The following is a 10,476-nucleotide window of genomic DNA, read 5'->3' on the forward strand; positions in this document are numbered from 1 at the left end:
GTCCTTGGGGGGGGGGGGGAAATAAATATGCAACTGAACTAATATATATTATGCATGTGATAAACTAGGAATAATAAAATTTTTGGCAAAAATACCTAAATAAATAATTCACCCAAAAAATAAATGTATCCCCATATTATGAAGTTGTATCTAACATCACAGCACAGTTTTTATTAAATTTTTTTTTTTTTGTGTGTGTAACAATCCCTGACCACTGCTTTAGACTTATTCAGAGATGAACTTTTTATTCTCGAAAAGTTTGTCTTTGCTTCATTGAAACTTGTTTATACTTTTGGATATGTTAAATAATTAATCTTGTTAGTACCTTTGAAGTATTTCCATGTGCAGTCGATTGGTATTGGAAATTGGATTTTGTGGTTGTATAAAAGTATTGCAAAGAACTGAAAGTATTTTTCCTCACTGAAGAAAAGCCTCGGTCAGACTGAAACTAAAATTAAAACCCTAAAAAATTTGGATTAGTCGTAAATAAATAAATGTTAACTAAAATAAAAGCGACATTTCTCATTTTAACTTGGATTAAGCTGATGTATTAAAATAACTAAAACTAAAACTGAAATAAAAATGAATAAAAACTATATTATAAACAAAAACTACTAAAAATGACATGCAACAAATTTGCTAAAACTTTAACTAAAATTAAAATTAAATGTAAACATAAAATATAAAAATAAAAACTGATTCAAAATTTTTATAGAAACTACAGTACTATCTTCAGTGATCTCAGTCTAACGGTGATGTGTAAAATTGAGTAAAAAAGAATATTACCTTGATTAGTTTGAGTTTTGTACACTGAGTTAGATCTTGTTACATAAGAGACACTATGGTGCTATAATTGAGTGTTTCTGCAAAGTGAAAAAAGCCCCGAGTGAAAGTGAATTAATAAAGGAAATCATAATTTTTACAAGAGTGCTCCTCTTAGATAGTTTCACTTTAGAGATTCAAACATAGTGGTAGATAACAGAAAAGACAGAACTGAGCCTCAGAGGAACAAGAAACCTCAATCTCATTATATGCGTTTCTTTACTCAGCCGGTCTTTGGAATTGCAAGCAATTTGCTCTCATACTGGTCTGTAATCCTAATGAAATGATGGGATAATCCCACAGATCTAAAGCAGTTTTTACGCTTCATTGCCTGTTTGAAAAGCAGGTAGCTTTATCCGCAGTGGCTTAGTCAGCTTATGAATGATACATCTTTGCTTTTCTATATTTAGGGGAGTTAAACACTAACCGCCAAAATGCAAATGAGACTTTATTGATAAGCCTCAGTAGCATCTGTATTCTTAAGTACTTTTTGTCCGGTTTAGATGCTGCTGTCTTTTTCCTGCTATGAACACTAGATGGCAATCTTGTATTAATGTTCCTCAACCCAAACTCGTGTGCTTTTTTGCTTTCATAACATTGAGATGGTTTTCAATGTGACTGTGCTGGAGTCTGTAAGTTAATTATTTTCACTGGTCCGTCAGCCCTTTAAGTCACTTTTTAAGTCTGTATGTCTGCTCAGTTTGAACGTTTTTATGTTTGAGAATAATTCAGTCAAAAATGTGTCTCAAAGCATCCAAGGCCAACAGAGAACTGCAAAATAAGCAATGAAATAAAATGCAGGCACATTACATATTTCTCACATACAGGTGACCTCCTGTTGTCACTATTGCGATACTGTGTGTGTTTTGCTGCATTTTTAAAAATGCATCTTTCCTGAATATGTTATATTTATACTTTAGGTTTGTAAGTGCATATTCATCTGAAGGAAAATATATATATTTTTCAGTATGTCTGGTCATAATCCAGCACTCGCGCCGGCCATAAACTTAACAATGCCCACAGGACTTCCAATTCATTCAATATTGCAGACATAAAAACCTGTCTTCCTGAAAGGAATTATTATGATGGATTCTTGACATAATAATTTAGTACACATATGGACATGCGGTACTTGAACCAGGCTCCATGCACACTGGGTTGATTGTTTCCCTGCAGAAAGCTTTTATTCTTTATTAGAGAGATACATTAGTGTGCTGGCAAGCATTTTCAAGTTGAAAAAAAAGAAAGAAAGAAAAGACAGCAGGACCAGGAATCTTTCATATATAGTGGGAACTACATGTCTGAGAACACACTGAAAATCTGGCATTCAAAATCACATAAATCTGAGGGACAACAGAAATTTTAAGTATAAAAAAAAATGAAAACAAAGAAGCATTATGACAAAAGAGATATTTCAGATTCTGCTCTATGTTGAGGTAATCAAATAAGCACATTTGTGACACTGATCACGTGAACTTGGTACAGACAATCAGATGTTCCATTTAACCACAAGATGCTCTTTGGATCATCTCAAATCATTGTGGAGAACATTTTCATCCAATTTTTACACAAACTTGTTGAGTTCATGTAAGGTCATGACAAACCAGATAAAGTTGCAGTCACATCAGTGAAATGTTAGAAATAAAAGGGGGTTTTCAGGTCAATGACATAGAAGAATCAACTTCTAAAAGAAAAAGAACCATTGTTTTTTTTGCACTTTCGACTATAAAGAACCTTTTGGGCAATGGAAAGGTTCCATGGATGTTAAAGGCTCTTCATGGAACCATTGATTCCAGTTAAGAACCTTTATTTTTGAAAATGTTTGTTGAAATTTTGCAGATTAAAAATGGTCAATAGTCTTAATAGTGTAGCAATATATGATGCACAGCTTACTTTCAATCACTTTCAAGTCAAACCAAGCAGCTTTCTGTTGGTGACCAACTTGAAACCATTGTGAAAACTGTGTGGGGAAATCCAATCACACAAAAATTTGCCAAACAATAGTACATTTGACCAGACATTAAGATATAAAAAAAATTAAATGTAAGTTATGTTTCAGTCAAATTGCTAACCTGATCAAATAAAATGCATAGAAAAAAATTTGTATTAAATCAGAAAAAAATTCATTACAAGCATAGTGAGCTCAGATTTACGAAGCCTATGTGTGTGTGTGTGTGTGTGTGTGTGTATATATATATATATATATATATATATATATATTGAATGTGGTATAGTAATTACTCCTTTGGTACAATAGTTTGAAATAACCTGCATTTTAATCTTGTGACACACTAATTAGTGGTCAGTTCCATTCTCTCCGTCAACATGACTGTCCCTCATGATCGTTCACTAATTGAACACCAGGGTAGAGTTATGTATATTCAAAGTTCAATTATAACAATGACATATTGCTTTTTGCCATGCGCATGGGAGTTATTAAAGCTAAAATTATGCATGCAAGGCTTTTCGTGCTTTTTCTGAAATGTCAGTTGCTTTTCTTTGAAAGCCAGATGGGATTACAGCCTTAGTGTAGTTTAGTGTAGGTGCAAACATCAAATCTCATAAACGTCCATTCTGTCACGAATCCGGTCCATGAACTTCCGTCTGCTTGCCATCAGAGGTCACCCTTTCCATTACATTGACTCTCGCACTACACAAACTGTTGCATCATCCCGGACTACATATCCCATCATCCATTGTACTGATTGCACACAGCACTGATTGCACACAGCTGTATCCAATCACACATTCACTATATATCACTCAATCTGACTCCTATCAAACTGCCGAGTATTGTATGCGCTTATCGTCAGCAGTGATAGCTACTTTACAGAACCCTCGTTAGTTTCCCAGTCCTAGCCTAGTCTTGCCCTGTCTGTTTTCTTGGTTTCTGATCTTTGCCTGTTTTCCTGGATTTATCCCTCTAGTCTCGCCCTTTTGATTCTGTTCGCCGATCGTTGACCTACGCTAGCCCTAGGATTATTCTTGTGTCTTGCCCGCCATATACCTGTTTGCCATTGTTCGACCCTGCCTGTGTTTCTGACCTCTTCTGCTTTAAATAAAAGCTTGCACATGGATCCGCACGTCTCACGTCTTGTCAGCCCCGTAACACATGAAGAGAAAAATCAATAATACTTCTGCCCCTTACTATGATATCATCTGTGTAAATTTCCAAAGTCTGATCTTGCTGACTCTCTGAAGATGGACCTGGAAACCCGCCAGAAGTCTTTACTCCTCTTTCCTCTGTTCCTTTCTTTTCTAGTTCCATTTTTGTCAGTGTTTTGGCCTACTACACCATTCACTTCTCAGCTCGACTCTTTAGCATTTTAGACAACTGTGAGCTGCTATCTTTTTCCCTGCCGATTCCCGGTAATCGATTTTCTGTGCTACAGTTTGTGTGCTTCTATTGAGTGTAAGTGGATATCCAAATGCATTTCAAACCTGCCATGAGAACTGTTGAGTAGAATTTTCTATTTAGAATTAAATGTACTAGTTAATTATCAATAAAACAGATTTAATTTAGAAATTTATATATAGCTTTTCTATATATTTTACCCCTAATATTGGAATGTTTGGGTTTGATTTGAACATCGAAATGTGACTAAATGCTACTCAGGAACCCATCCAGAAGATTATGATTATGTTTTTAATTACAACTGCCAGTGATTGATGCATTGTTGTCATGAGTGCAGCTGAGCATACAAGGCATGAATTTTAAGAGAGAGCGAGAGCATGACAAAAAGTAAGAGAAGCAAGAGAGGCAGGCACTTTAATAAGTCATTTGGGATGGTTCACATTCAAGTGACTCTTTAGTAGTAAAAATGATTCCTTGCCTTATCCTGATGATGCCGCTATGGACTTTCAAATCCCGGTGTAATTCCACTGAAGATGTGTTGAACCTCTCACTGATGAGAATGAGACAAAATTGCATGAGCTGATAGACCATAAGAGGACAGTTCCTTTACAAATGTCACTATTAAGGGGATAGTTCACTCAGAATGAATATGTTCCTATTTATTCCCTCACACACCGTTCTGAACATGTGTGACTTTCTTTCTGCAGTGTAATGCAAAAGAAGATGCTTTGCAGAATGCACACTCTGCTCTTTTCTATCTATCTATCTATCGATTTTTAATTTTGGGGAAAACAAATAAGCATGTATGCATTAAAACAAATGTGTTCCATGCTGAGTCTAGAACTGTTTACAAATATAAATGCAGAACAGAAGCAATAAACCAACACAAGTAACGGCCCGTGGCAATGGAAAGTTGGTATAAACACCCTTAAGAATTGATTTGGAGCAGTGGGTTTTATTTTCATTTATGCTAATTACTTCAAGCTTGGTTGCAAAACAACTTTTCCATTGTTTATTTAGTAGCATGCAAAATAATGTTGCACCATGCTTGTTTTCCTTTTATTATTAACGTATTTATGCAATTATGATAAGAAAATTATTTTATTCATAGGTTGGACAGTTGCCCTGAGGTTTCACATGAAAAAGCACAGCTGATGCCCTCCAGATATTGTGTAATGCTGCTAGATCGAGTTGATTGCATTTGCATTTTTCATGTTTTTTTCCTAAGATCAGCACAAAAATGCTTGCAGATGAATGAGCAGATACATATCAGACAAATACATGAGACTATGCTGTACTTTTGTATTTATGTATCATAACTGTATGCTAAATCTTTAGATTATAACTTAATTTTCAGCACACACACACAGAGCTTTGTGAATGTTTCACTTGCCAAATCCACTCGCACTACTGTCATGTTTCTGACAATCCTGTCTTTCCACAGCTTTACTGAGCACAATCCACAGGATGAGGATGGGATTTTCACCAAATGTTTCCGACTAACTCAAATAGACAAGAGTGTGCTCAGCGTCTGATCCTTTTATATACATTCAAATCACAACTTTAAACGCTTCAATTCAATTTCAAATAGATGTCCCTGAGAGTGAAAAAAGGGGATTTAAATCATTGGATCTCTCTGAGGAGTGAAGCTAGGAATCAAACAAACAATAAGCTTTTTGCAGTTGGGAGTCATCAGGGAAAATAGCTGCCCCATCATGTTTGCTCTCGTTCTTAGGTGTATACGGTTGACGTTTGGATGAACAGCAAGAGTGAAGGTTACACAGAGCTTTGCCAAAAGCTTCTAAAATGCATGCATTTTAGTGAAATGTTTAAACGTTTGAAGCTTGGGACGGCGGAAACAAATTAAAAATGAATTCACAGCATGCCCAGTACCGCTCCACACAGGTCTGATTCTGCTTGAAGAAGGTTTTTAATACTTACATTTACATTTGACAGACACTTTTTATCCAAAGCAACTTGAATATTGCATTCAAGGCACACATTTACATTTTAACAGTTCTCATTTTTCCTGGAAATCTAACCCATGACCTTGATGCTGCTAGTGCTGTTCTCTATTGTTTGAGCTACATGAACGCCTGGAGAAAGCAAAAATGTAAAAAATGTCTATTTAGTATGTTGCTATATTTTCTGTAAATTATTTTACATGGAAAAATGAATTTTTTTTAGAATACACTGATAGAAATGTAGAATTTCCATCAAGTTTTTTGGCTGCATAAAAAACATATTTGGCTGATTAAACAGCATAACATGGAGCTAGCAACATCATGGGTTTAATTCCCAGATAATGTATGACCTGATAAAAATATAACTTGTATGTGATGTGTTTTTGAATTAAATTGTTTTCCAAATGCATAATGATGCAATTCCGGAATGTTCCAGCAGGGGCAGCTGATGTTAACCAGCTGAACTTCGACCTTTAGTGACATTTTCACTGGAGGACCTTATCAGTTGCTTCTAAAATTTAAATTTTTTTTATTTTTTTTTTTACTGAATCTCTTGCTGCTGCCTTATACTCCTTGCCTTTCATTTTTGGAATCAATCCTATTTTCCTTCTGGGAAGCATCCAATTCAGCTGTCAAGAATGCATTGAGTTCTGAAAGGGGAACGATGGGGTCTGTACCTAGCAGTGGGAGGCCGTCAGAGGTGGACTTCATCTTGACTATTTGCTACCCTTAGTATCCTTCCCATGCATCACACTCTGCTGAGATATATCTGCCTGAGGTTTGAACAGCGAGTGGCTCTGTTTACCTGAGTTGATTGGCACTGTGAAAATGAAATGTTAATCTAGGCAGCGCTCGTCAGCCTGCCGTGCCTAAAAGCATGAAGCCATGCCAGAGTTCGCACCGACTCCGCTGTGGACTTGGAAACCATTAGCGTGATTACATTGGAAAAAAATCCTTCATTTCCCGAAAGACCCTCTGCCAAATGGCATAAAACTCGAATTCTATGCTGCACACTACAATGAACAAAAGATACTAGAGGGCTTGTGTGTATAGCATAGGTACACTGCTATGCATAAACATACTGTGCTACTAAATTGCAGTTATTTTGTCATTCAGAACCATTTTCTTAAAACAAATACACACAGGCTCAATGAAAAAACATGCCTCTACATTTTTGCAAAATGTATATAGATACAATTCACTTCAGTTTCCAGCTGAAATGATCACTAGTGGCAGTAAAACACCAACAACATTTAATTCTTTACACACAAATGATAATTACAATGCCCTAATATTCATAATTAAAGAGTTATTTTCACATAAATCCTTGCACAATACTATAACATGACCTTAAAACATTTTTACCATAGTGCAACTAATACATTTTCATATTTGCATCACATAATAAGTTCCATAAGTATTACTTTTCAGACATAGCACACTTGCTCGTTAACTCACCTGGTACACTTACAATGCCGAGCGCTTGGGTACGAGGCCCGTGAAACACGAGTCAGTATTGACAAAAAGCTCAAAAACTTGTAGAAGCAAACTAAAACAGCATGGTTGCTTCAGCAAATGCATTTTTATCTCACGTTTGCTCTTGTTAACACTATCGGTTAAGTTTAGGGTAGGGTTTATTTCACAATATGTGGTGCATTATTTCCTCAATACACTCGCTGGACTGCATGGACTCGCTGGTGCCGCAATGCATACTAAAACCAACGTAGTAAAATGTTGCCATTTATGTTCTTTTTTTGGATGAAACTGAATGGTTTAAGCACCAATCACTGGTAATTTCCCTCTGAAAGTGCCTTTTTATTGTCATTCACATTCATCTTTTTCAGATAAAATCTGATGTGATTTTAGTACCATTCACTGGACATTTAAAGGGATAGTTCACCCAAAAATGAAAATTCTGTCATCATTTACTCACCCTCCACTTGTTCCAAACCTGAGTTTTTTTCTTCTGTTGAACACAAAAGAAGATATTTTAAAGAATGTTGGTAACCAAACAGTTGACGGTAGCCATTGACTTCCATAGTATGGGAAAATACTATGAAAGTCAATAGCTACCGTCAAACTGAGGGATGGTAAGTTGACAGAATTTTCATTTTAGAATGAACAATCCCTTTAACTTTGAAGGTGCTGCGAAATGTGCAAAAACCAACAAATCATTTTGTAGAAATGTCAGCATAGCCATGTTTTTCCAGTTGAAAAAAAAGCTTCTTGACTTTCATTGGCACCCTCAAAAGCACCTATTCACATTCTATGATGGCACCCAGCTCAGCCAGATTGATGCTGTTTGCCCTGTGTCTCCTCCCAGAATGAAATGTCTCTCTTCAGGATGGTTACAGGCTACTTTATGCCGTCTCACTCGTCCACCTGCAACACTCCTCCGTCACGCCAGAGTGCTAAGCTCCCCATTTCCAATGGTAATTTCACTTCTGATTCACGGTGCAGCTGTGACGGCTGCCCTACTTTGAAAAATGATGAGAGTAGAGTTGGCTCTCGCAGAAAGGGCCCATTTTCCCTTTACACCTGGGCTCTGGCAAGCCCGACGACCCTCTGGAGATTCAATCGGTCACACATTGTTCTTTAAATGAGCCTCTTTGTCTCAGTACTCCATATAGTTTATCACATAGACTTGTCACATTCTGCCCAAACTCAGTCTTATTGAGGTCGAGGGGTTTTTGACAATAATGCTGATTAGTGTGGCCTGGACAAAACTATAGCACTTTTATTAAATAACAGGGTCCTGATTAGCTAATGAGGCTTCTAAGAGGTAAAAGAGGGACGATATTTCAGCAAAGGGCTAATGCTGGACAGCATTTGGCTCATTAGGGATGGATTAAAAACAGACACAGCTGCGGTCAGCTTGTCTTATTTTCATTTCACACATAGCATGTGGCTTGGTTGTTACTATAAGCCCTCGTGTTTTTTAGGGGGGTAATGTATTCCATAATAATTTTCGTGGATGCTGATGGCCCCTTTTTATTCTTTAGGTTTTGTCTTGGTCATATTACACTGTAAATCATATGCTCTGCATATGGAATGCAAGTGTCACGCTCCAGGCTGTTGTTGACAGTAATATCAGATAATGTGGACCACTGACTTCAGTGATGAAAATTACCTCAGAGGCGTGAGATTTATGTCTTTTAGTTTTATTTTTGTCGCTTCGTGTCAGTAAACAAAATGAAGGAGAATGAAAAGTGAACAAAGGTGAGATAGAATTTGTGTTTTTTTCCCGCTTGCATTGCTTTTGTATGCATGAGGCAGTCAGAGGATGACATAAACAATCTATGCGTTTCCACTTCAGGCTTCCAGGGATGTTCTGTGTAGGACTTGTTGTTCACACATTTAAAAGTGAAACATGCTCTAATTTACTGTGTAATGTGAAAAGTAGCTAGAGCTAGAGTCAAGGGCACTCAGAAAGTGTGCGTCATAGGCAGGTGAGATGCATAGATAATGGACGGTACAAAGGTTTTCGAAAGCCACATCACGTGTAAAACAAAAAAAGCATAGTGCTGCCATGTTCCATATGTCACTTTGATCAAGAGTAGCAGGCCCTTTAAATGTGCAGCATGTCTTGCAAACTGATTGTAACTGACAAGACAATAAAGCACATAATGTGAAGACAGGTGTGTGTGCATTTGTACTTGTGCCAGAGCTGGTTATTGAGATGATTGGTTTGATGGAAAACAACACATAGGGCTTAACTTAACCAGTCAGGTAACAGGACGAGTCTCTCTCTCTGAAACATATATTAGACGACAGATTACGTGCAGGAATTCAGTCATATCCAGAAGGACAAAAACAATTCTGTTAGTTTAAGATTGTTCATTTAGCTAGACAAAGTAGTTCAGGGTATAGATTTGTAAATACCCTACAGGCTTATTAAAGGGGTCATATGATGTTGCTAAAAAGAACATTATTTTGTGTATTTGGTGTAATGAAATGTGTTTATGCGGTTTAAGGTTTAAAAAACACATTATTTTCCACATACTGTACATTATTGTTTCTCCTCTATGCCCCGCCTTTCTGAAACGCGTAGATTTTTACAAAGCTCATCATTCTGAAAAGCGAGGTGTGCTCTGATTGGCCAGCTATACAGTGCGTTGTGATTGGCCGAATACCTCAAGCGTGTGACGGAAATGTTACGCCCCTTACCATACTGTGATGATGCCCTGTCCGGCCGGAGCGACGAGACAAAAACATTAAAACCCATTATAAACAAGGCATTTGTTGCATCCAGTGGGGACATAATTACGGATTATAATGACATATATTGTATTTTTTTACGCGTTGCATCGCGCCGCGTAAACATAAAACCATGTC

Source organism: Sinocyclocheilus rhinocerous, unplaced genomic scaffold (assembly GCF_001515625.1).
Source record: "Sinocyclocheilus rhinocerous isolate Xijiao unplaced genomic scaffold, SAMN03320098_v1.1 scaffold374, whole genome shotgun sequence".
In the NCBI taxonomy this organism is placed as follows: Eukaryota; Metazoa; Chordata; class Actinopteri; order Cypriniformes; family Cyprinidae; genus Sinocyclocheilus; species Sinocyclocheilus rhinocerous.